This window comes from Peromyscus maniculatus, chromosome 13, assembly GCF_049852395.1.
Source record: "Peromyscus maniculatus bairdii isolate BWxNUB_F1_BW_parent chromosome 13, HU_Pman_BW_mat_3.1, whole genome shotgun sequence".
Lineage (NCBI taxonomy): Eukaryota > Metazoa > Chordata > Mammalia > Rodentia > Cricetidae > Peromyscus > Peromyscus maniculatus.
In genome coordinates this window covers 49,606,152-49,630,353 of record NC_134864.1, presented here as the reverse complement: position 1 = coordinate 49,630,353, position 24,202 = coordinate 49,606,152, and the positions used below count along the sequence as shown (strand labels likewise).

Below are 24,202 nucleotides of genomic sequence, written 5' to 3'. Positions count from 1 at the left end.
GTGGCATTGATGGCTGACAAGTAACAGTCACAGGCAGGCAAATACATTCCGTATGAAGGAATTTTATTTTTCCAATGATGACACTAACGGCAGCATTATATTTAACAGATTCCAAAATTTTATACTTGTTCCCATGCGTCTTGATGTTTAGGAAATACAATCCAGAGATTTCCACTCCGCTCCCGCTCTACTTCTCCCATGGCTATTTCTCGGTTATCTGCAGATAACAGAGGTAGCCTTTCATGCTGACATCGTGTACCAGCCATGCCACCCCTTAACCAGGGAAGAGAAAGCTACTGAGGGCTGCAAACTCTGAGTACTGCCTCCGCTGACCTTCCCTTAATATGATTTCCCTTCCCCCCAACAGTGCGGTCACAATATTAGTGTGGATAATTCACCCCAGATAGTTAATCCACACTGATATTTTTTAGACACAGTGTAACAAGAGCAACACCACCAGCAGCACTGGAAAGCTATTGTGGTCTGAGTGAGCATGGTCCTCATAGGCTCAGCTGTTTGTTCGGTCACCAGGGAATAAAACTATTTGTCTTAGTTAGGGTTTCTATTGCTGTGAAGAGACACCATGACCACGGCAACTCTTATAAAAGAAAACATTTAATTGGGGTGGCCTGCAGTTTCAGAGGTTCAGTCCATGATCATCATGGTGGGACTTGGCATGCAGGCAGACGTGGGGCTGAGGAAGGAGCTGGGATCTCTACATCTTGATCCACAGGCAACAGGAAATGAACTGTGTTACTGGGTGGAGCTTGAGCATAGGAGACCCCAAAGCCCACCCCCACAGTGACACACGTCCTCCAACAAGGCCATCTTTGCTCCAACAAAGCTACATCTCCTAATAGTAACTCTCCCTATGGGGGCCATTTTCTTTCAAACCACCACACTGTTTGAGAAGGATTAGAAGGATTGGAGGCGTGGCTTTCTTGGAAGAGCTATATCATTGGGGGGTAGACTTTGAGGTTTCAAAAGCCCATCCAGGCCCAGTGTCTCTCCCTGCCTGCCACCTGTGGATCAGGATGTAAAACTCTCAGCTACTGCTCCCGTGCCTGTCTGCCCGCTTCCCACCGTAATGATCATGGACTAACCCTCTCAAAGTGTGAGCAACCCCCCAGTTAAATGCTTTTTCTCTCGTAAGATTTGCCGTGGCCATGGTGTCTCTTCACAGCCACAGAACAGTGACTAAGACAGGCAAGCCTTAGGAAGGCAGTCGGTGGACTAAAAATGAACTGTTTCAGAAGGTTAGTTTCAAAATTCTGGTGTTCTGTGGGTTCTGTCTATGGTGTGTGCCCTCTTGAATGAGTTGTGGTTTCGAAGAACACCTACTTGAGCCCTTAGGAAATCTCTGGGATCTGAGAGCTTTGCTCTCTACTGTGTGCTCTGGGTATTTGGCTGTGGTTTTCCCCTTTGAGAGCAGAGGAAATAACATCAACAAAATAGATTACAAGAGATGTTTTCTCCATCTCTGCCATATTTTTTACTTGAGGCTCTATGGTATCTGGTACTTCCTTATTCATTTAATTCCATTTGATATAATCTAGTTTACAAAAAAGTGAGATATTATGATAATCATTCACACTCAGTGATGCTAGAGAGTTTAAATTAGAATAAACCACAAAATAATTTGGCAGCGTGTATTAAGAACTTAGAATATCAATTCCAATGGTTTCAGTCATATACATCTGTACTTACAGCAAAAAGCAACCACCAAAATCAGTATGTTAGCAGTGATTGGAGAATACACAGTTTTAGAATGGAATTCTTTCATTTTTTTTAAATTAAAAACTGTGTGTATGTCAGGTGTGGTGGCACATGCTTTTAATCCCAGCACTCGGGAGGCAGAGGCAGGGGGAATCTCTGTGAGTTCAAGGCCAGCCTGGTCTACAAAGTGAGATCCAGGACAGCCAGGGCTATGTAGAGAGGCCCTGTCTTAAAACAACAAAAACAAACATTGTGTGTGTGCACACACACTCAAATACACATGCATGAGGGAACTGATGCACATTTATATGTGTGGAGACCGGGGTAACAGGAGGTGTCTTCTCCAATCACTCTCCACCTTATTTTTTGAGACAGTGTCCCTCACTGATTGGCCAGACTGGCTGGCCAGCCAGCTCCCTGAATCTGCTGTGCCCATCTTCCTGCGCTGGGGTTACAGGCACGTGCCAATGCCCAGTGCTAGGGACCCAAGTTCTCACGCTTGTGCAACAGGAATTTTACTGATGGAGCCAACTCTCTAGTCCCTGGAATTGTATTTTTTTAATGCTTCTTTTCCCAGTGAGAAAGTAAAGCTCACTGGTTATGGTAAAATCATCTCCATTACGAGAGAAAATATATAGTTTTAATAAAGTAAAATATATTTTCTAAAGACACAATACCATTTATTTATGTGTGTGAACATATAGTATACAAACATTCACCAAGCAAATAATCTGTTTGCTAGAGCCTAATCTAAAGCACAAGTAAACTGTCTCAAACCATGGGTCAATGTGACAGCATTTAATGAATTGCAAAATATGGATTAAGTTTGTATGTATATTATGTTCTGTATGCTTGTGCAGTTTATGTGCATGCATGTGTGTTTAGGTGTTGGGGGATATTCGGTCATACTGTGAACCCCGAGTTTGCCTTTGCATTAATTAAATAAAACTAACCTTTCTTCAGGAGGTGGCGTTAGCAGCCAGTTGACAGAAAGTACCCACAGAGCATCAGAGGGCATCTGGAAGAGATCAAGAGATGCACCGGAAGTAGCAGGGAGGGGTTTTTGAGTGGTGAGGCTTTTTCTGTTTTGGAGGAGCGTACAGGCTTTTCGGGAGACGCCAGCAGGGAGAGGTTAGGTGGGTGCCAGCAGGGAGAGGTTAGGTGGGTGCTGCTCATCCTCTCCAAGCTAGCAGGTTTTCACCCCAGCCTTTGACTCTTGAGTCTTATTTATAATAGAACAACAGAGATTTAGTTAAAGCTACCTTTAGCGGCAGTGGCAGAGCCAGTGCCTGCGAGGACAGAATTCCCACCAGGCCGTGGCCGCTGCCAGAGAAGCAGGTGGCTAACTGCTGAGTCGCAGCTGCTGACTGAAATAGCAGTAGATTAAGGCACAGCCACGGTGCCTAAGGTAAAACAACATTTGGGTGTGCACCCCTCTGCTGTGGGATGGTCTGTATGTCAAATTGCTCTGATTGGTCAACAAATAAAACACTGATTGGCCAGTGGCTAGGCAGGGAGTACAGGCGGGACTAACAGAGAGGAGAAAAGAAAGAACAGGAAGGCAGAAGGAGTCACTGCCAGCCACCACCAGGACAAGCAGCATGTGAAGATGCCGGTAAGCCACGAGCCACGTGGCAAGGTATAGATTTATGGAAATGGATTAATTTAAGCTATAAGAACAGTTAACAAGAAGCCTGCCACGGCCATACAGTTTGTAAGCAATATAAGTCTCTGTGTTGACTTGGTTGGGTCTGAGCGGCTGTGGGACTGGCGGGTGACAGAGATTTGTCCTGACTGTGGGCAAGGCAGGAAAACTCTAGCTACACCCCTGTGTACACACATTCAGAGGTCAGAGAAGGACATCAGATACCCTGCTCTAACACACTCTACCCTCTTCCTATGAGACAGGGTCTCTCGCTGAACCTGGAGCTGGGCTGGCTAATGTCAAGCCCCGGAAATTCTCCTGTCTTCACTCACAATAGCACCGGGTTACATGTGTGTGGCCAGGTGTGGGTGTGTGGCTGGCCCTAGCCATTCTGTGTGAGTGCTGAGATTCGAACTCAGGTCCTCGTGTCTGTACAGTAAGTGTTCTTATCCACAGAGCCGTCTTCCTCAGCCATGGGTATTGGGATTTTTTTATTGCTGTTGTTTTTAATTTTATTTTATTTATATACATTGGTGTTTCACCTGCATGTATGTCTGTGAACTGGTGTCGGATCCCCTGGAACTGGAGTTACAGACGGTTGTGAGCTGCCACGTGGGTGCTGGGAATTGAACCCTGGTCCTCTGGAAAAACAGCCAGTGCTCTTAACTGCCGAGCCATCTCTGTCCAGCCCCAGTATTGTTTTTAATATCTAATTTTATTTAGTGTTTTAGTTTTGTCAGCACTGGGCTTGTTATTGTTATATTCAGAAGGGGAAAAAAAACCAGTTATAGAGAAAAGTCAGAGAAAAACATTTTCTCTACCAAGCATTGTAGTCTATTCCACTCATTGTTCCACTTACAGTACCTGGCAAGCGTCAGCTTTCTGATCTGTAAAATGAGGGGATTTCTTGTAGAATATTATTTTAAGGTGTGTTACATTTGTTTATGCTGTGGAACATTTGCTTAATGATGCAAAGATGTGTTGCATTCCTTTATGTTGCATTTGCTTAACTCTGTGAAGTTGTGATACTTTGCCTGTCTGATTGGCCTAGTAAAGAGCTGAACAGCCAATACTTAGGCAGGAGAAAGAAATAGGTGGGGCTGGCAGACAGAGGGGGTAAATAGAAGGAGAAATCTGGGATGGGGAAGTGGAAGGAACAAGAGAACAAGGAGAGGAGGACCTCAGGGGCCAGCCACACAGACACACAGCCAGACATGGAGTAAGAGTGAAAGCAAGGCATACAGAAATAGAGACAGGCAAAAGCCCAGAGGCAACAGGTAGATGAGATAATTTAAGTTAAGGAAAGCTGGCCAGAAATAAGCCAAGCTAAGGCCGGGCATTTATAATTAAGAATAAGCCTTTGTGTGTGATTTATTTGGGAGCTGGTTGGTGGGCCCCCAAAAGAGCAAAGAGTAAGGACTAAAAAACAACCAACAGCAGGGATTAGACCACACGGATGCTAAGACATCTTCTAGCTCTAAAAGCCTCGAGATCAATGGACTGCCCAGCCAAGGGCTGACAAATATGACCATGTGTGGTATGATAATGTTTCAGTGACAGATGGTATAAATGAGGGTGGCCTCGTAAGATTACAATGGAACTGAAAAATTCCTATCACCACCTGACATTTAAGGCATAACATGTTTTCACAAGTCTATGATGCCATTCTCAACAACTCTCCATTAGTTACAGTACAACATGCTTGATAATGGATGACTACATTCCTGACTTGTTTACCCGACTCTTTACTGCTCCTAGGGTACACTTCTTCTAGACTAAAACGAGAGTTTAGCTGCTTAACAGGCAGGCAGCCATGTGTTCACCAACAGCAGCGTCATACACCCAGGGTGTGCTGCCCATCCGGGTGACGGAGCCTTCCCATCCAGGCTTGAAGGAATACTCTGTGACGGTCCTCCACAAAACTGCCTAAGGATGCATTTCTTAGAGCAGATCCCCATCATTTAGAGACACATGACTGTAATTATTCTAACAGTAGACCACATCTGTTGGGAATCTGCAAAGGCTCCGACCTCAAGGTGTCATGATGTAATCGCCAGAGCACCTTGGCAGTGAAGACTCTGCCCTGGAAGGCTGAGTGAGAGGCTGGCCTGCCAGTACATCTGGCTTTTGTGTGCCTTGTCAACGGTAGCTTCCTCCTCAATAACCCAAGGCTTGAGTCACAGTTGCCAGACTGCTCTGGAGGAGCATCAGTGTCCTGTCCTTGGGTCCCAGGTCCCCTGTGGGCCCTTGGTGGAAGGAGAGGGGGAAGGATATTGAACTTTGGAGGGAAAGACAGGGCTTTCGATGAGGCTCCAATACAGCTGGCTGGGGCCCAAAGAGAACAGGATCCTAGTCCTGTTTCCCACGGTTCCTATTGGACCTCCACCCCTCAAACTTTCTTACTTCCTTCGGAATTTCTGATGCCTTTGTTGCTTCTAGGTTTTGTTGTTGTTGTTTGTTTGTTTGTTTTTGTTTTTTTTTGAGACAAGGCCCCACCCTGTAGCACAGGCTGGTCTAGAACTCATTCTATAGCCTAATCTGGCCTCCAACTCATGGATCATCCTCCTGCCTCAGCCTCTCTAGTGCTTGGAATTACAGGAGTGAGTGACCACACACTGCTCCCTTCGAAAAATATTTAACCCTGGCAATCCCCACACTAAACTATTGGGTTTGAAAAGTAATTATATTGGGTCTGGCTTCAGGGAATTTATAGACTAGCTGAGGGGTGGGGCGCAGAGGAGGGAGAACCCAAATATGTCTGGAATAAGGGTTATAGAACGTGGCGAGAGACGGCTTTCTAAAGGCAAATCCCTTCAGGCGGTCGGTCTGTCTTTCTGACTGAAACAGGTTTTGCCCTAAGCCCACGCATGGGGCAGGAAGAACAGCCCACTGGGCACTACCCGTGGAGGTGTGAGTGGCATGACCTTGTTAGGAGACCTCTGTCCTCACTGCTCCGGAGAAGCATGAGTCAGAAGAAGAGGAGAATGAGGCTCACAACCGGAGCATGAGAGGTGCAGAAACGCGCCGATGAGTGGGTATTTCATGGAGGCCGGGGGGCCGTTCCTCTGCAGGGTTTCAGAGCTTCCAGGGGCGGGCGTAGACTGGCATATTAAACAGCCCCTCTGCAGGCAGTGTTTGACCGGCTAGAGAGCCTGGGACAGTCCCTCTGGGCTGGGGAGGGTGGGGCAGGCTCAGAGGAAAACAGGAAGGAGGTGTGACAGCATCAGGGAATGCAGGAGTGGCTGGGAACCACTGTCATTGCCTCTGAGGTGTGTAATCATGGACACTGCCTGGCCGGGGGAGGCGAGTCGGAGCCTTGTCGGGCTTGGCTCTAAGTGACTTGCACTAGGAACGGTCGGAGAGAAAGGACTCACTGTCAGAATTCATATTAACTGGCTTCTAACTGTTGCTCTGCGGGACTCTGGGAAGGGTCCTCTGCCTCTCCTTGTCTCTCTATTTTCTTTCTTCCCTTATTTCCTTTTCTTTTCTTAACAATAGCGTTGGTTTCCTTGAATGCCAGCATCTGGATTCAAGATTGCATTTCCCTTAAACCAATAGACCAATGGTGGTTCTCGACCTTCCTAATCTGTGACCCTTCAATACAGTTCCTCAGGTTGTGATGACCCCCCAACCACAAAATCATTTTCATTGCGACTTTATAACTGTAATTTTGCTAGTTACGAATCATAATGTAAATCTCTACTATGCAAGATATCTGACATATGACCCCTGTGAAAGGGTCATTCAAACCCCCAAAGGGGCCATGACCCACATGTTGAGAACCACTGAGGGGTCCTGATTTTGGTACTCTCCAGGGACTCACGAACTTTGTGTTTATCTTTATCCTCCTCCGATAGTAGTTGCCAGGGACGTTATTGTTCTCCAGAAGTGCATTGTGGGCAAGATCCTTCTCAATCTCCAGGCTTGAGAAACCTTGCTGCCCAATGGCAGCAGCAAATTCTTTCCTTCACACAATTGCATTACCATTTCTCTTCTGAAGGTAAAGCACAGGAGGTGGGAAAAAAGAACTGGACGTCCAGGGGCTGGGGGACGGGGGCTGCTATAGTCTGACTGTTTGTGCCTCCTCCCGAATTTATGATTTGAAACACAGCGCCAAAGTAATAGCACGTAGAGGTGGGCTCCTGAGGTAATAAAATCATGAGGATGGAGCCAAGGTGAAGAGTCAGATACCTTTAATGAGATGTAACCGGGCTCTTCCTTCCACACCTCCACTCTCTGTCAGGTATGGACACAGTGTTCATCTTCTTCAGGGGAGGGCTCATTCATGACTCTGTCCTGGAAACAGACTGGGCCCCCACCAGCCATCCAAAGCCTGTGCCATGATCTTAGACGACAGCTTCCAGAGCTGTGAGAAATAAACATTTTTAAAATTATCATATTATTGTATGTGTATGCATGTATGCGTACCACATGAATGCAGTGCCCACATCAGCCAGAAGAGGGCGTGGGATCCCCTGGAACTGGAGTTACAGACAGTTGTAAGTTGTCCTGTGGGATGCTGGGACTCAAACCCTGGTCCTTCAGAAGAGCAGCCACTGCTCTTAACTGCTGAGCCAGTTCTCCAGCCCAGAGAAACAGGCTTTAAAAATATATATATTATTTATTATATTAATAATATAACAAATATTACATTAAAATGTATATATATAAATTAAATTACTTCGTGTGAGACATTTTGTTATAACAGCACAAGTGGCTTAGAGTCAGCCAGGAAAGTTTCCAATGGCAGACTCTGTCAGGAACACCCCCCTCTCACCATACCTCAAATCTTTGACCCAACAAACTGCCATCCTTGTTCGGGCTTTAAGGGTTATCTGTGAAACGTGGTCACCATTGAACAGCAAAAGCCAAGGGTGTTTTTTTCTAAATTAATAATGGATGATCTCTGGTAAAATAAGGTTGTTGAACATTTACTATTACAATTTACAAATGCCCTAATCTCTGGATTTTGACCTTTGACATTCGCTTACTACTTCCAAGTTTAAACAAGTGATAATGCCTCTGTGGACTTGGTAATTGCTTCTTTCTGAAACTTTGCCAGGAGTTAATTTACATACTAAATTATTAAATCTATTTTAAGGGGGTTTTTGGTGTAATATAAATTACCTTGTTTTCAATATTGCTAGCATTCAGGAATAAATTCAGAAGGGATTTTACTTCTCTACAAGGTGGATAATTTGCATGTTTTGTAAATTGCTTAGCGTGGCTTAAATGTTCAGTAATCCAAACCTAAAATAAAGAGCCTCCCCCCCACACCACCCACACACACACACTCTACCTCTCCCTCGGAAAATGTCTGCCGTGTGGCAGTGACATTTCTAACTTCTTATTGAAGGTAAACTTTGGGGGAGAGGTTTTGAAAACTATCCTTCATGAAACAGATGAATATTTCATCAGAAAATGTGGTCTACTTTAAAAAAAAAATAACTATGGAGCATGCTTAAAGTGTCGATGTTAGTTACTGGGGGACAAATTATATTCAGTGGAAGTTTGAGAAAAGCCGCGAAGTGCGTAAGATGAATACATTCACTGTGATTATTCTCCGCAGGAGCTAGAAAATAACTACTTAGGAAGACTCTGCTGGGAGTAATTGCTGTTTGATGGAGAAAACCCGGGGCAAATAATTATAAGAGTGAAGACGATATTTCCTAACCATCTGTCATTTAAAAATAAGAAACAAAAAAGGGAAACATAGTTTTGTTTTTTTTTTTCAGAAAGGCCTGGAAGCGGATACAAAAGGCAACCTTCTGATGGTGTGCACAGGATGAGGAGACGACTGTAGTGAGGGCCCAGGCCTGTGGGATGTGATGGTGTTCCCAGGACATCTGAGACTGTGATGTAAGGATGCCCGCACTCGAGGTGTGCTTTGCTGTTTCTCAGTTTCCTTTATCTGACATTTCTACACAGCCAAAGGGAGAGAACACATCCAAGTGAAATGTCAGGAGTTGGAAGCAGGAGACACCAACAGAAAGATTTCCTCCTACTGGGGCAAAAAGGTAAATAAAAGAGGGTACTAGGGAAAATCATATTTAACTTCCTACTTTGTTTAATGCGCTAATCTTGGTGAGATAGTGAAGGACAGATAACATTTGACTGGCATTCTCTGGGGGCAGGCATGTGGAAGCCTGTGGGTGATGGCTTCTGTCCTTTGCCTTCTGAGTTATCCGGGTCTGCTTTACAGACAACCGCGTATGGAGGGAAGGAACAGGGGAACTGTCTGGACAGCTCTGATGTCCTTCAGCCACAGAGTCAGGAGTACCAGAGGAGACTGTGAAGGAGGTGAGAGGAGCTGGAAGCTCTTCATTTGTGGCCCTGATGGCACTTTCCCTTTCCACTCTGACATGACTGCTGTTTCCTCTCCCTTGAGCACGGGGGTGGAACAGGGGCAGCTCTGCGGGAGACTCTTCTTTGATCAGCCACCGACCAAGGCCTGCCAAGCGCTGCCACAGGTCATACTTCTTATTGCAATCAAAGGAGGTGCCTGGAGAAGAGGTGTCCTGTGGAAGAGTGGACACGGACTTTCTGAGGTAGGGGTATTGTTTTTGTTTGTATGTATGGTTGCTTTGACTTTTTTGAATTTATATTCCCTTTGTGTTTTTGTTTCGTTTTTTTTAACCTCCCTGACATCCATCCACTCTTCGATGGGAATGCCTTGATATCCTAAGTGGGATGTCATCAACATGTCTTCCTTCTCAACAATCATCCTGCCATGGAGATGGAGCTGGAACACAATCACATGAAATGTGGAAATCTGCTGGTAGCAGCCTGTCCACTGGGGTCATGTAGATTCTCCATGTGCTCTTCTGTCCTTCAGCAGATGACACTGACTTACTGTTCACCGTCACTCTACCCAGTGAAAGGCAGAGCCTGTATGTGTCCCTTCAGTCTGGGCGGGCTGCTCAACAGAAAACATAAGAAGTGACAGTGGCTGGGCCTGAGTCTAAGAGTTTCCTTCCTGTCTCTCCTTGAAGCCCTGAGTTACCGTAAGTCCAGGCTCCCAGAAGCCACCATGGTATAAAGGTGGTCAAGCCGCTCAAGAGAGGTGTCTAGAGAAACAGCTGCCCATTCGGTCCTCTCTTCTAGATACCTGAGTTCTAGATCCCTGAGTGCCAGGAATATTTACTCATGAAACCAGCTATTCTAGACACCTTGGGTGAAAGAGCCTTCATGTGACGCTAGCCTCAGCAGTCATGGGGCTCAACCTTGTGAGTGACCTCAGTAAGGATCAACTAGATGATTCTAAACCTTGAGAGAGACGGCACAATTGTCAGAAGCCACTGTGGTGTAGTTATACGGCTTTATTAAATAATGGGCTGCCATGTGTGGTCGATAGTTTTTTGTCAACTTGATGAAAGCTAGAGTTAGCTGAAAGGAGGGGACAATGATGTGGAAGTGTAAGCCAAACAAACCCTTTCCTCCCCAACATGCGTTTTTATCATGGCGTTTTATCACAGCAATAGAAATCTTATATATTTTGAAACACCGTTGTTAATAACATACAAATTTGTAAGCAAGTATGGTTTCCCTTTTGATAATCATGTACCATCCTTGTTAACTAAGCTCTGTGATTCACATTCTAGTTTGTCTAGTATCAGTAACTGCGAAGCTGGCATTTTTTCTACTTCTGGGCTTGCTTTCTATCTCATACCTCTCTAGACACACTTTCTCCCAGGCTTCCTCCCCTACATTCACGTGGTTTCCTTCCCATCGAGTCCCTCAAGGCAGTGCCCCACTCAGTGTTATTTAAAAAATCACCTCGAAAGCTTTAGGAAATGCACACCACCTTCCTTCCCCTCTGCCTGCTCCCACAGAGAAACGAACTCACAATCTCCCAGGGAGAAGCACCTTTGTTGTTGTAGGAGAAAAAAATATGAAATAAGATAAGACTTACTATCTTAACCATTCTTAAGAGTACAGGTCAGTAGTGTAAAGTATGGTCAAACCACATGCAACTGATCTACAGAACTTTATCATCTTCAAAAGCTGAGACTCCTTGGTTTCATGATTACATTTTTTTGCATATTTTCATGTCCATTAATGGAAGTATTGCTGTTTATCTCTTTTAGCAATTTAAGCCTACTTGTTTTTAATTCTTTTTTAAGGTATGTCTGTGTACCACCTGATGCCCTCAGAGGCCAGAAAAGAGCATTGGATCCCCTGGAACTGGAGTTATAAATGGTTCTTGGGCCACTATTCAACCCTGGAGCCCTGGAAGAGCAACAAGTGTTCTTTACTGTTGAGGTATCTTTCCAGTTCCTATTTTCAATTATTTACCAAACAGTTCCACAAAATTAATTTTATGCACAGTGAAATCATGTTCCAAACGAGGAAGCAGGGTTCATACTTCTCATGTTAGATATCTTAACACAGTTTGGGGATATGACTTGCGCGCAGAAGGCTGATGTGGAGAGGGAAATTTTTTGGTTTTTTTCTCCTTTCCAATCTTTCTCATTCCTTACATCCTCACTGCCTCAGAGCTCCTTAATGGTGAGAAACCCCTACCTGAGGAGGAACACAGTAGTATTTTGATAGTCTACCTTATCCTGATATTATAGGCATCACAGAGCCTTCCCCTAATCAGGATGTTCCTCTGACTCTACTTCCCACTCTGCATAGCTTCTAATGAATCCATGGCTTAAGTAATGGGTTAGTCAGCTCTTTCAGTCTCCCATCACCAGGAGCCCCAGCTCTCACCCTGACCCTCGAGGCTCTCCATAGAATGGCAAACAGTGTTAGTGTTTGATAACCTGAGGGAGCTGGGGTCGTGGACACAGCAGTGAGAGGCCAGCATGCACACCGATGCAACCCCGGGCCAATTCGTTTCCTTCCATGATGCTGGAGTATTTACATTTATTCCTTTGAACTCAGTCATATCACTCTGATTTCTCCCCCTTTTCCTCAGATTTATTTACTTTTATTTTTGTGCATTGGTGTTTTGTCTATATGTGTGTCTATGTGAGTGTGTCATATCTCTTGGAATTGGAGTTACAGACAGTTGTGAGCTGCCATGTAGGTCCTTTGGAAGAGCAGTCAGTGCTCTTAACCATTAAGCCATCTCTCCATTCCTGATTTCTCCTTTTTTATATGATACTTAGTATGCTTTTCTATCTGGAATGAATGTAGGGCCTGAGGATGAGGAGTGTGCTGGCTGGCTTATGTCAACTTGACGCACAAACTGGAATTAACTGAAAGGAAGGAATCTTAACTGAAAAAGGCATTTTCTTAATTAGTGATTGATGGGGGAGGGCCCAGCCCATTGTGGGTGGAGTCCATCCCTGGGCTGATGGTCCTTGTTTCCATAAGAAAGCAGACTGAGCCTTGTGGCGCATGCCTTTAATCCCAGCACTCGGGAGGCAGAGCCAGGCAGATCTCTTTGAGTTTGAGGCCAGCCTGGGCTATAGAGTGAGATCCAGGACAGGCTCCAAAACTACACAGAGAAACCCTGTCTCGAAAAATTAAAAAAAGAAAGAGAGAGAGAGAGAGGAAGAAAGAAAGAAAGAAAGAAAGAAAGAAAGAAAGAAAGAAAGAAAGAAAGAAAGAAAGAAAGAAAGAAAGAAAGAAAGAAAGAAAAAAGAAAGCAGATTGAGCAAAGCCACGAGGGAGTAAGTATCACCCCTCCATGGCCTCCGCATCAGCTCCTGCCCTGTTTGCGTTCCTGTCCTGACTTCCTTGGATGATGAACAGTGATGGAGATATGTAAGACAAATAAATCCTTTCCTCCCCACCTTGCTTTTGGTCATGGTGTTTCACCACAACAACAGAACCCTAAGACAGGGAGGGAAGAGTTTTTTCATGAGAAAGAAGCTACAATATAAAGGGTTGGGGCTTGAACTGGAGGTGTAGCTCAGTGATAGAGGTCTGAAAGCTCTGGGTTCAATCCCCACTATCACAAATACACATACATATATGTGTGTGTATGTGTGTGTGTGTGTGTGTGTGTGTGTGTGTGTGTGTGTGTGATACAAATATATGTATATAGAGAGAGTTTGGGGTTCCTTTGGCCAAATGTTACATTACTTTTGGTTCAGCACACTTGTAACTTTAAAGAACTCTCTAATGTTTGATAGTCATTTTTTCTGCTTTGAAAATTTCATTATTTTACTGTTTAACTTTCTACTTAAAATGTATTTTATTATTAAGTGAAGTATTTCTTTCTAAATAGTTGAAATTTCTCAGTGCCATTTGTTGAATATGCCTTCATATCTCATTATCATTTACTAGAGGATTGTGTATAGTAGGAGTCACTTATGAGCCATGTCCTCTGTTCTATGATTTCCCTCCAATCACCACATGACAACACAGAGCTTTATGCTGGAGCTCTTATAGTTCTTAATACTAGGGAGAGCTTATCCTGATGCATTTTCTTCTCAGAATCTATTTTAAATCTTGTCTAGTTTTCCTAAATAAACCACCTTTTAAATTTAAAAGTCACGCTGGAATCTCTTAGTTTTTGTATTAAACCCATGTATTGATTTGAGGAAACCTGGTAGGAATATGGGCATATGTTAATCTGAAATTTAAAAATCTCTCATTAAGCATGTCCCCCTTTTTAGGTCACCCTTTTCATTAAGGTAATTTAAGGTTTTTGTACTTTTGTCTCATTTCCATCGTTAAAAAATTATTCATAGTCAATAGGAAAACTTCATCTGTCCTGTTAGTAACTTTTGCATTAGTTAAAATTTTCATGTACTGTCTTTGTGTCTGTCTCTCTGTCTGTTTGTCTGTCTGTCTCTCTCCCCCCTGTGTGTGTGTGCATGTGTGTGTGTATGTGTGTGTGTGTGTGTGTGTGTGTGTGTTTAGAAGTACAAATCCATCTTTTTGGTTCTGAAGAAATTTGTTTCCTCTTTCAAAAAAATATGTTCATATTTTATCTAGTGAATTACTGAATAATTTTTAGTTTCATTTCTGGTTATAGTGGCCATTGCTGGCATTACACATATGTATCGCCAAATCTTTTATACTTTTCAATTATAGAAAATGATGGAAACTTGAGAAATGGAAATCCTAATGTGGAGAATGGGGAGCAGAAGCTTTATGTACGGCCTTTCTTGAAGATGTCCATGAGAATTTTAACAATAGGGCAAAGGTCCTCTCCAACGAAGTATGGAAATAAAAATAGTTGACAAGGTTCACAGAGCACAGCTGGGCCATGGAGGAAGAGTGGACGTGAGCAAAGCTGGGAACAAGCCACTCTGCTGTTTATTCCGCAGAGAATGAAAATCGGAGTTCACATTTGTCCTTAAAATCTCAGCTCCTGAAATACACGGAATTCCTGCCAGGTTTGGTGGCATTTCGGCACAGAGAAGGACAATGTTGTGTTTGAGAACCACTATTTGTTCATTTCCTGTGCGAGCCTGAATGGAAAATGGGAGGAAAGGCCTTGTGTTTCAGTTCCTTCCTGATTTTCCCCCCCAGGGACAGGGATAGTTAGGTATTTATCCTCCACAAGTCGATACAAGCCAAAATCCAGATCCATACTGAAACATGGGACCCGCTCACAGCAGAAGCACTTTAACTACAAGCACACATGTGTTTTCTAGTGTGGTAGGAGAAAGTTTGTCATCTACAAAAGCTCCGTTAGAAGTTATCTAAAACCTGAGAAGGTTGGTTTGGGACCTTTGCCCAGTAATGTGAAAGGACTATTTTCTTTTCAATTTTTAATCTTAGACTTAATTTTTCTTGGTATAAGGCCCAATCTCTCACCAGCAGTGAGTCAGAAAGAATGCTTGAAACAGTTCTTGTGACAAGGATGGTCAAGCCTATTTCTTATGCATCTAATTATTTCACCAAAACTGGAAAAATATTCCTATGTTAAAACAGTTCATCAGATTACATAAAGATGCTTAAATTCATCTGTCAAAAATGTGAGACAACAGACAGCATTTTGTAATGTCCATTGATGTAAACTTCAGGTCTGTGATAAAAACTGTAAGGTCTAATGTGACCCAGCAGTTTCCCAATCCCTTTTCCCTAACCAGGAATATCTACTCAATGAATGCTAATCACTAATAACAGAAATGCTGTAGTAATGATACCTTCCAAAACAGTAATGTGAAAGTAAAACCATTCACAGAATGTGGCTGGGGACAGGCATGCGCTGTGTTTCTCAGATGGAGATCAGAGGACAACTTCTATATGGGAGTCAAAAGCCATCTGTTTGAGGGGGCATGTTTATCATTAACTAGACTGAATGTTACATTAGACGGCAGTGTCCAGCTTATGGTGTAGGACGCAGTAACAGAAGCTATATGCCTGACCCCCCTTCCTAAAACCCTAAGGAGCAATTAAAAACAGACTGTTTAGTAAACAGTATGCTTAGCCCAAAGAAGGTCACAGCTTTTAAGAAATGTCACCATGAGGTCCCGTGAGAAGGTTTGACGTTTCTTCCCCAGTCTGCCCCGCCTTTTTCAGGCCTTGGTGGCTAGAAGGCTATGGTGGCTGGTGATGTTGTACCCACCAGAGCACTTTGCAGTGTTGCTGGCGTCCCTGAAGAGCCTTTGTGGACCACGTGCATGGGTGTCATCAAAAAGAACATGAGCAGTTGGACAGGAAGGGCCCAAGGCAAAAATGTCACTCTAAGTCATCACCAACTCTGGCATGAATGGAAGAAAGGTCCCTTGCTGTTGGCATGTAGGGGTGTCTTAATATGTTTGGGCTGCTGCAGCAAAATACTGTTGGCTGAGTGGTTTATGGGCAACAGACGCTTGTTTCACACAATTCTGAAGGTAGGGAGTTGAAAATCAGGTTGCCAGCAGACTTGGTATCTGAAGAGGACTCACTTCCTGCTTCATAAGCAGTGCCTTCTTTCTGCATGGGCAAATGGTGAAATCTCATTCAGGAGGATCCCTCCCTCCTCACCCCTGGTAACTTTATCATCACTCCAAAGCCCCATGTTCTAAACCTACCACACCAGAGAGCAGGAATAGTCGTGAGAAAATGGATATGGCTAAGTCAAGAGGGATATTCCTCCTGAGTGTCTTGACTTTTTCATCTTTCCATTCTTGCTATATTATTTCCCTTCTATGCTACACCCCTGAATTATAAGTAACGTAAGTCAGGGGTTAAGATGTAGCTTGAAGGGAGACAGGGTTGGGGGAGGGAATGCCAGGAGAGACAGCAAGATTTGAAGGGCAATTTAGTGCAGTGGAAATTTCCTAAAATATATGAAGGTAATACTAATGAAGTCTCCAAACAATGAGGGAGACAAAGTCCCAACTGGCCATCTCTTGTCACCAAATGAAGCTTCCAGTACCAGGACTATGTCACATCGAATTGAGCTGTTGGCCAAAGGGGTCCCATGAGAATCTCCAAACAACCCAGGCTGTAGCCAAGATAGTAGGTTTCTCTCTGCAAATGGACAGCAAGGCCCCATTGCTGAAGACATCTACACAACTCACTGACCATGGAGAGGGTGAGTTGGTGCCTACATAGGACCTTCACCCCTACATTCTAGTGGTTTTGGTACAGGAAGGTACTCTGCAAGCTACCAACAACCCAGCCACAGACGCTTTGATCTACAATCTGTCCTGCTGGCAAAATATGCCAGGGCAATGGTGGCATAAAGCTTGTGTGAGTGACCAACCAATATCTGATTTGACTCCATGAGATGAAACTCATACCCAACACTGTTTGGGCAGCCAAGATCCAGAGACTAGATAGCCTAGAGACCTAGGGTAAAAGCAAATACTACTGGTCTAAAAACAAAAGCAACAATAAAATGACTCTGAATGATATTCTGCTATATTCATAGATCTGTGCCTTATTCAGCCATCATCAGAGAAGCTTCTTCCTGCAGCAAATTCAAATACAGAGACCCACAATCACAAATCCCTCCCCTAAGAGCCCAGGGAATCCCACAGAAGAGGAGGCAGAAAGAATGTAAGAGCCGGAGGGGATGGAGGGCGCCATGAGAACAAGGCCGTCTAAATCAACTGAGCAAAGCTCATATGAGCTCAGGGAGACTGGAGCAGTGAGCACAGGGCCTGGATGGGTCTGCACCAGGTCCTCTGTGTATATGTTATAGCTTCAGTTCAGTATTTTTATAGGATTCCTGAATGTGTGAACAAGTGGGCATCTGATTCTTGTGCCTTCTCTTGGGGCTCTTTTCCTTCTGTTGGTTTGCCTTGTACAACTTCAATGTGATGGTTTGTAAATGGAGGCTTTTCTGTCCTGCCCAGTCCCACAGCCACTTTTAAAATAATCACCCAGAGGCTTAATATGAATTGTAAACCATTTGGCCTGTTGCTCAGGCTTTTTACTAACTAGCTCTTACAATATAAATTAACCCATTTCTACTAATCTATATTTTGCCACGTGGCTTCATGGTGTTACCTGTTCTCTAGCACATCTTGTTGCTCTGGTGGCTCGCTGGCATCTCCTTCCGACTCTGCCCTTCTTCTCCCTGTATTTCTGCTTGGATTTCCTGCCTGGCTCTATCCTGCCTTGCTATAACCAATGGTATAAAACATATTCACAGAGGGCTTATCCCACAGCTTTTTGTTTTATCTCATTTTATTTTGTTATGTTTGGTTGGTATCACTTAGAAACCTGTTCTTTTCTAATGAGAGACAGAAAGGGAGTGGATCAGATAGAAGGGGAAGTGGGGGAGGAACTGGGAGGAGCAGAGGGAGTGGAAACTGTAATCAGGATATGTTATATGAGAAAAGAGTCTATTTTTAATAAAAGGGGAAAGAGCCTACAAAAGAAAAAAGAAAAGGAAGGAAGGAAGGAAGGAAGGAAGGGAGGGAGGGAGGGAGGGAGGGAGGGAGGGAGGGAGGGAGGAAGGAAAGAAGGAAGGAAAGAAGGAAGGTAGCACAAGTTTTATCTCTCCATTTGCTTATGAGCCGACAATGCATTCACTTAACACAGACGAAGCACCTACAACACAAGGCAGGGTATTTGCCAAACAAATGGTACAGCCACTATACGTGATAAGATTTCAGAGGCTATCTCCAGATCAATGCCTGGGAAGACATTACCAAAGAATCTAGACTTATGAAAGGAGGGAATTTGGACTAAAATAAGGGGTGATGGTACTAGAAGGATAAAGGGGCTCAGAGGACTCAAGCTGGAAAGGGACCTACCACCTAGGTTGGGGACTCCCTAGTGGGTAAGAAATTCATGGGGGGAAAGGAAGGTGAGTGATGCTGGCCCTCTGCCCTGTGTTCCAGCCCTCAGAACTATGTTATATTACTCTACACAGCAAAGGGACTGGTGTGCTTATGGATCTTTAGATGGAGGAGATGGTCCTGTATTATCTGGTCCCCAATCTAAGTTCCTTGTAAGAGATGAGCATGAAAAAAAGGGGGTCGTGTAGAAGCAGAGATTGGAGTTCTGTAGCCACAAGCCAAGGAATGTCTGAAGTGATCAGAAGCTGAGAAATGAGACAGGATTCCCCTACAGCCTAAAATGGTAGCTCAGACTACACACATCTGATTCAGTCTTCTGCCCTCAGAGATGTGAGGGAATAGACTACTGTTCTTGTCAGCTACTGAGTTTGTGGGAATCTGTGACAGCATCCCTAGGAAGCTCACTCATCCGCTACCCATCTCCTGTGTCCCAGCTTTCCTGCTCTACCTCCTTTTCATAGGTAATGCTCTCCCGTCTCCCAGATTCCCTCATTAGACCACCTGCACTCAGCACCCAACACTAGCACATCCTATGTGTGTGTGACCTTCTCATAGGGCTGTCATGGGATGCCCAATTGAACTGGAAGTTCAGATAAACTACAAGGAATGCATGCATGATCTGTCATGTATTTATACTAAAAAGTAGCATGAAATTTGGATTTAATGAGAATCATGTTTTATTGGTTTTTACCTCCCTAAATCTAGTGATAATCATCAGTTGTGATGACAGAGCCTCAGAGTCATAACTTATGAAGAAAATAAATCTGTCTTCACAGTTCCGGAGGCTGGGAGGGTCAACATTAAGGTGCTGCTATCTGGATATCTGGTTGGGGGCCTTTTGCTATGTTATATTATAGCATGGCAGAGGGCACCTAATGGCATGAGCGAGGGATTGTGCGTGTTCAAGTCTCTTCTTCATCTTGTAACGATACTCATGTCATCCTAGGGGCCCCAGCCTCATGACCCCATCTAACAAACTGCTTCCCAAAAGCCCAACCTCCGAATGCCACTGATGTATGAGTCTATGGCCCACACTCCCCACACACCACACCATAGTATCTGATCATTTTCTTCCTGGCCTTCCGCAGTCTGGGAACCCTGCCTGCCTATTTTCCATGAAGATGACTTCATCTCTGCCCACTACTTCCTAGTTCTCATCCTCCACAGCAATCCTCTTCAGACCCTTCTTATCAGCACTGGGACAATGTCTGCCATGATGGCCCTCAATGACTTAATCTGTATAACATTTGCAAAGTTGCAGAACAAAAGCATAAAGCAACCTTTTATCTTAAAATAAAAAACGGAATTAGAAATTCTAATTTAGGGAATTAGCTCTCTGCTGAGTACTAATTATGTTTTTAATTTACTGTCTTACCAACTGTGATCATAAACCAAAGTGCTGTGGTTAAAGGGCAAGTTTCCAGTCAAATAAATCACAAATTCAAGTCAGCCAGTGAAAACATAGCATGCTCTTTTCTGTTTTTATAGTCCTAGAAAGCAATACATACGGGCTAGCATGCAATAAAGCTGTTATCAGAGTGTGAGAAAATCCCATCTAGTAGTAGTTATATTATTGCTATATCTGCCTGGTAAATTCCGATGCCTTCTGAAAGACTGACCGTTTTCCCATCAGAAGTGAGGTACAAAGTAATGTTTACTTTCCCAAAGAGTTGTCACAGCCATTCTTCCCATTCCTTTCTTGAATCATGCTGCTTCATCTGTTATAACTCAGAGAATTACAACCTACGGTCAAGACAAGCCACAGTGATAAATGTGCGGTTGGCTCGTGCGAAAGTCCATACAGATTTTCTTCAGGAACAAAAGAGCAAAGAGTCACGGTGGGGAGACAGGGAGATGTGTGAGAATGTCCACAGAGGTAAAGCTGAGGCCTAGAGGGAAATGTAAAACAACTGCATTAAGATTATGGTTACAAAAGTGGAAACTGAGTCAGGAAGGTTTCAGTGTTCTATGAGCTACCTAAGATTCACTCAGTGGACGAGCTGTGGGTTCTGGAGCAAAGGGATGCCTTAAGCATCGTCAGTAAAAGGGCAGGTGAACACAACTTACCAAAATCTTGGTAATGTTCTGTATACAAAATATAATGCACTGGGGCTAAAGAGATGGCTTAACAGTTAGGACTGTGTATGGCTCTCACAGAGGACCTGAGTTCATTTCCTGGCATCCACATCAGCTGGCTCTCACAACTGCTGCAACTCCAGATGCAGAGAGCAGACACCACTGGCTTTCTCAGAACCTTGAATTCATGTGCACATGCTACCTACCCCACACACATATAAACACTAAAATTATATTTATATAATATATTAAAGGTCATTTTTTATCATGAGTCTTTTCAAGATGTTACGTAATTGAAGAAAATTCATTAAGTGATAGAGATAAAAATCAGAACCTACCAATCAATGGCCCTGCACTGTATCTATCTACCCATATAAAATTTTCATCCCCAATAAGGCAAGGTGGGCACAAACCAAGAGAATTTAGGAGCGAGAATGGCTGCTGACATCGAGGAAAGGCATGAGGTTTTGGACAACCCCATTAAGGGTCTTTCTCCCCTTGTTTTGGTTTCACAGTTTCAAGACTAGACCTGTGATAATTCAGGAAACCCAATCACTTTATTGCTCTGGTGACCAGGCAGTTAAGCTCATACTTTATAAATGAGGTTTTGCTTGAGTAAAATTGCACCTGAGAATTAATCAGGAGGCTCCTCTTGGGAAAGATGCAGAAAGCAAACCTAGCATTCTGGTTGTCATCCTCAGGCAGAGTTTCCTTTCTAGAGAATTCTCCAGCAGTGGTCTGGGGTCAGAATGTCTCCAGAGGCTGCCTGAGAGGACCTTGAGGGTGGTCCTGAGAATCGTCTCAGTATTGTTTGCCAACATCTACAAACATGAAAGATTGCATTCTCAGACAATTCCTAGCCAGTGAAGAATTTGAAGAAGTGAGAATCATGGCATCACACAGAAAGAGCCTTGAATTTATTTCAAAAGGTGGAAAAAACATTGTAAATCACGGATGACTGTGCTTAGTGACCGGTCTCTTGTGAAAGTCCTCAAAATGAACAGAATCACACCAGTTGTACCACTAGAGTTTATGATGCTGTTGCTTAGAAGACATGGAAAGACCAGCAAGAAAGCTCAGCTGGTAAAAGCATTGCTGTCCAAGACTGGCGACCTGAGTCTGATTGCCAAGACTGGCTATGCAGGGGAGAAGCAACTTCTGGAAGTGATCTCCTGACCTTCGTGTGCACACTGTGCAATGTGTGCCCACATTTAAACAACACACACACACACACACACACACACACACACACACACACACACAGAGAGAGAGAGAGAGAGAGAGAGAGAGAGAGAGAGAGAGAGAGAGAGAGAGAGAGAATAAATTAAACTAAATAACTCCTCAAAGACTTGCAATCCAACTGAGATAACTCTTCCCATTCCAAAATTCCACAGGATCCTTCCCATGGAAGATAATATTTTTAGATAAAATGCATTAACACTTTAAAAACATTAATCCCTCCAAAAGAAATGCCTAGGGATAGAACACAATGTAAAACTTGAAACCATAAACATGTAGGTACAAGCTTATGTCAAAGTAGTCCTGGCTATAGGGATTAAAGGCCATCAGCCATGGTTCCTTTGAAAAAGGGCATTAGATACATCAACCAAAACCCAGTGGGAGCTTATGTTCTGAGTGCTTTTAAAGGCATCTCCTTTGAGAAATTAAAACCCAGGTGAAGGTATAAGGTTAGATCTTATGTTCCTCACGTATGCAAAACCCTGAGCCTAGAAATGAGTATGAAAATGGGTCCTAGGCATGGAGATGGTTAATTTGACCCATCAACTTGATTTGGGCTGAGAGATGACGACTAGATTAATAAAGCATTCTGGGTGTGTATGAGAACATCCCACAGAGATCAGCATGTAAGACAGCACTGGAGGAAGAAGACCTGTCCTGAGTGTCAGCAGCAGCAGCCAATGGGCTGAGGACTCAGATAGAACAAAGAAGGAAAAATAACCAATCAACATGGAGAAGCTCAATTCCTCTGCTGCCACTACCCATGTCTACATCAGAAGCCATGCCTTCAGCCTTTCCTCCTGGGCTCACACCCACAACTCTCCAGGGAAACTGCAAAGCCCTCGGCCTCAGCCTGGAGCTTCACCATTGGTCCTTCTTGTTCTGAGGCTTCCAGATTGTTGGAACAAGCAGCTGCTGGATTTTTTTTTTTTTTTTTTTTTTTTGCTTTCTAGCCTGCAGACAGCCATTTAAACTTCAATCATGTACTCCAATCCAACAACCCCCCTTGAAATTACATGTACATTTTGCTGTTTATATTCCTCTAGAGAACTCTGACTGATAAAGAGTTGACAGAACCTATGACAACCATGAAAGAAATTAACACAGAATACTTTGGGGGACACCTTTACCACTCAAGACACACCTAAAATACAATGTACTTGCTAAAGAAATAACAGCAAAAACAAAAACAAAAATACAGAGAAAATAGTCCACTGAAGGAAAGTAGAGAGGCAGGAGAATTAGCACCCAAGAGTCTTGAGATAATTGAAAGTAAGAAATAGTGAAATAAATTTAAAAGACAGCAAAGCAAGTGAGCAAAAGAAGGAATAGCTTGTTAGGAGAAGAAAGAAGGTTTCAGTATGCCAGTACTCATGGCACTACAAAGGCTCTGCTTCATAATGGATCCAGACTGAAACTACAGCAGGAAGGTAGGCTTGAGCACTCTTGGATTGGTTATACTCCGGAGTGAATTACTTGCAAGGATTTCAGAAACTCACTTGTGTGAATCCCACTGAATTAGATAGAAAGCCACTTGACTGGGGCTAGAGGGATGCCTCGTTGGTTAGGAGCACTCGCTGCTCTTCCTAAGGACCTGGATTTGAGTCCCAGCACCCACGTGGTGACTCACAATCATCTGTAACTCCAGTTCCAAGGGATCCAATGTTCTCTTCTACCCCCCCCCCCCACACGAGTTACACAAACATACATGCAGGCAAAAGCCTCATGTACATAAAATAATTAGAAAGCTACTTGGTAGATTTCATTAGATTGCAATGCATAAACTTTTTGCTGTGACTTGAACGAGATGCTCCACCTTAGGTCTCAGGCATTTGAAAAGCTGCTCCCCAGTTGGTGGCTGTTTGGGAGAGGTTAGGAGGTGTGGCCTTGTTGGAGGATGGGCTTGAGGCTGGCCATCCCTAATGCATTCTGCTCCCTGTGTGTGGATCAGAGTGTGAGCTCTTAGCTGCAGCTCCAGGGCCATGGCTGCCTGTGCCTCACCCTGATGGTGATAGACTCTAACCCTCTCTAAGTCTTCAACAAACCCTTCTTCAATAGTTTCCTTGGTCATGATCTTTTATCATAGCAATAGAAAAGCAAAATTCCAGGCCAATGACAGACTGTCTCAGATGAAAGTCACTTAAGGGGCCAACCCCAGAGCCTCCACAAGCATGTTATGCACATGCACACACACATGAACATGTACATTACTTACATGAATGCACGCACGTAAGAGCAAGCTAAAAAAAAAAACTAAATGTGGCTCCATGGTTGCACAGTATTTCCTCGCGGATATAATACTCAATGATTCTCAGTACTGTGTATTGGATTGCTCCTACACTGTTCACTGCTAACAGCCCTGCAACAAATAATTGTG

At 43.8% G+C, this 24,202-nt stretch overlaps 1 long non-coding RNA gene across 1 annotated transcript in view; it reads right to left on the bottom strand.

Moving 5' to 3' along the window:
* Positions 1 to 24,202, bottom strand: part of LOC107401005 (uncharacterized) — a 60,791-nt gene that overhangs the window by 16,994 nt on the left and 19,595 nt on the right. Inside the window, exon 2 of the long non-coding RNA XR_006063063.2 lies at positions 7,553 to 7,727. This is a non-coding gene — a long non-coding RNA (uncharacterized LOC107401005). The remainder of the gene's footprint in view (positions 1 to 7,552; positions 7,728 to 24,202) is intronic.